At 44.3% G+C, this 3,298-nt stretch overlaps 1 pseudogene; it reads left to right on the top strand.

Annotated features, from left to right (window-relative positions):
* Positions 1-598: 598 nt before the first annotated feature.
* On the top strand, positions 599-1,141 carry LOC100949274 (annotated as a pseudogene).
* The last annotated feature ends 2,157 nt before the right edge of the window (positions 1,142-3,298 follow it).

The following is a 3,298-nucleotide window of genomic DNA, read 5'->3' as shown; positions in this document are numbered from 1 at the left end:
ACTCGCTTGAGCCCAGGAGTTGGAGGTTGCTGTGAGCTGTAATGCCACGGCACTCTACCCAGGGGGACAGCTTGAGGCTCTGTCTCAAAAAAATAAAACAAAACAGTGTGATGTTACAAAAAAAAGAAACCACAAGCCAGAGCCTTAAAATTCTCCTGGTACGTAAATGGTCACGGGTGAGAACCTGGATAAGGGAACATTCCATGCTGTGAGGCGGAAAGAGAGCAGAGTGTGCGGAGCTCCCAGAATTAAATTTCTCGGCTGCTGCAGTTTTTCTCCACACACTGTGCAACAGTGACCCACCCCTGGTTGCAGAGCCACAGTGAGAGTGGAGTAACCTTCTGAATGTGAGTAAAGGTAAAGAAATAGGTCTCTCAGTACCACAATCATGATATTTTTTGTTGTTCTTTGTACATTTTCCACCTATTTATCCAGAAGCATACTTTGCCTCTGCCGAGTTTGCAGTTAGATAATATTATCACGCAATTACCTTTAATATTATGTTGAAAATGTTTGTCGGCTTTAGCCGCGTGGTCCACCACCCCCAGGTCCCGCCAGTCAGCGCCCCGGGAGCCGGCTGGGTCCAAAGCGTTCGGGCATGCCCCGCTGCGAGCTGGCTTTGATCCCGAAAGCCATGCACAGAGACTGCTGCTGCTTTGAAACGCACGCTAGAAGCCCTGATGGACAGAGGAGCGGTAGTAAGGGGCCTGGAGAACCTGGGTGAACGCGCCTTGCCGTATAAGATGTCCGCCCATAGCCAGCGGCACACTCCGAGGCGGATATTTCTTGGTGGATTTTTATGCACTAACAACAAATGTTGAAAGCATGATGGAGCATTTGTCTCTAGACACTGATGTGATTAGACCGAATATTGTAAAACATTCTCTGACCCAGGAAATAAAAGAGTGTGAAGGGATTGTCCGGGTCCCACTTGAAGAAAAGTTCAATTCCAGGAAGAAGAGGAAATGAGAAGATGGACCAGATTTGAGCCCCGAATTTAATTCTCTCTCATTTGCACAGCACAGATGTGACTAGTGTACAGGTTGGCCTTTGTGTGAGAGTGCACTGCAGGTGCATCTGATTTTCCTAGGGTATTTTTAACTCTTGGTTCCCTTTGCTTCAAGAGACAGGGAGACTGCCCACTGAGAACAGCTCTGTACTCTGCAGTCCCAGCAAATCATTCTTGATCTTGTTTTCATTAATGTAATTTCTCTGGCAGGACTTTTTTCTTACAACAGTAACATCATGATGTGTGGATAAGACTGCCTAAGATTGTGGGCTGGTCATTCAGACTGTTTAACCATGCAAAAATAAACTTTGAATGTCACTGGATTATATGAACACCTTTTGCTCAGAGTTAATAAACCTGATTGGAGAAAAAAAAAAAAGAAAGAAAATGTTTGTCTATGTCTTTCTTTGCCTCAGGTTAGAGCAGCCATGCTACTATCTGAGGCTATGGGTCACCCATTTTTTTCTTTTTTTTTGAATTTTGCTTTCAACTGGCTTTCAATAGTCTTAGTTCGCCCGGCCTGGGTCACCCAATTTACTCAACATGTTCCACTACTTATAGGACTTGAGTTCTTTCAAGTATTTCATCTTGCTGACAATGTCATTCTTGTTTTTGTTTCTAAGTGCAAAGATTTCATACATTTTTTTAGTCAATGGGGAAAAATGACCGGTTTGTAGATTATAGATAAATTCAAATTTTCCAGGAAATCCTAATGAAATGTATGGTTTAACTTATCATTTATGGTTATGTATTTATTCCATCTTACTTCTTCCAAGATAGCCACTGCCAAGATAATTTTTCTAAGAGAGTTCTGACTTGGATAGAAGTTTGGTTCAGGTGTCGTGGTTAGGTGAAATCAACTGGAGGAAACGCAAGAAAACACAGAATTCAAAATCAGCCAGGACAATACAGAAAGACCCTTTTTCTAACTACTGTGGCTCAGACCTATATAGTCTTACCTACTTGGGAGGCTGAGGTGGGAGGATCACTTGAAGCCAGAAGTTTAAGACTAACTTGAGCAATATAAGGAGACCCTATCTCTTAAAAAAAAAAAAGAAAGAAAGAAAGAAAAAGAAAGAAAGACTGGTTGAGGTGGCTCACGTCTCTAATCCTAGCACTCTGGGAGGCTGAGGCGGGTGGATCCCTTGAGCTCAGGAGTTCAAACCAGCCTGAGCAAGAGCAAAACCTCATCTCTAAAAGTAGCTGGAAGTCATGATGGGTGCCTGTAGTCCCAGCTACTCAGAAGGTTGAGGCAAGAGGATCTCCTGAGCCCAAGAATTTGAGGTTGCTGTGAGCTCTGATGCCACCTCACTCTGGCACTGTACCAAGGCCAACAAAGTGAGACTCTTTGCCTCAAAAAAAAAAAAAAAAAAAGGAATAAAGAAAGAAAACAACATAAAAGAAACCATGTATTACTTAATGATCCCAAGAAGAAAATGGTAGCATGCCTTCAAAGCTAAGAGATACTGGGGAGCTGTCCAGGACATGTGCAATGAACCAGCAGGTGGAGAACAACAGAGGGAGGGGAAAGTTTTTTTTTGATGGAGTCTCACTCCTTGGCGATGGGTAGAGTGCTCTGGCATCATAGCTCACAGCAACCCAAGTCTTGGGTTCAAGTGATCCTCTTGCCTCAGCTTCCTGAGTAGGTGGGAATACAGGCGCCTGCCACAATGCCCAGCCAGTTTTTATGTTTTTAGTAGAGAAGGGTCTTGCTGTTGTTCAGGCTGGTCTCCAACTCCTGCCTTGATCCACCTGACTCGCCCTCCCAGAGTGCTAGGATTATAGGCGTGAGCCATGGCACCCAGTTCTAAAAAAAAGAAAATTATTTTTAAATAGGAAAATTTGCATTATTTATTTATTTATTTATTTATGGCAAGTGGCATTAGGGTTGAGGACTCTGCTGTGGGGATAAGATCTCAACTTTGTCACCCTTGATAGAGGGCCGTGGCGTCACAGCTCACAGCAACCTTCAGCTCTTGGGCTTAGGTGATTCTCTTGCCTCAGCCTCACAAGTAGCTTGGACTACGGGTGCCTGCCACAATGTTCCACTCTTTTTTGGTTGCAGTTGTCATTGTTGTTTAGCAGGCCCAGGCCAGGCTTGAACCAGTCAGCATCGGTGTATATGGCCGGCACCTTACCCACTGAGCTACAGGTGCTACCTTATTTATTTTTTTGAGATAGAGTGTCACTCAGTGGCCCTTGGTAGAGTGCAGTGGCATCACAGCTCACAGCAATCTCTAAGTCATAGGTTCAAGGCTTGGCGCCTATAGCTCAACCGGCTAAGGCGTC

The sequence above is a fragment of the Otolemur garnettii genome, unplaced genomic scaffold (genome assembly GCF_000181295.1).
Source record: "Otolemur garnettii isolate 467f Iridium unplaced genomic scaffold, OtoGar3 scaffold00127, whole genome shotgun sequence".
Taxonomy (NCBI): Eukaryota; Metazoa; Chordata; class Mammalia; order Primates; family Galagidae; genus Otolemur; species Otolemur garnettii.
Note: the sequence above shows the minus strand (reverse complement) of the source record. Positions and strands in the feature narration are given on the sequence as shown.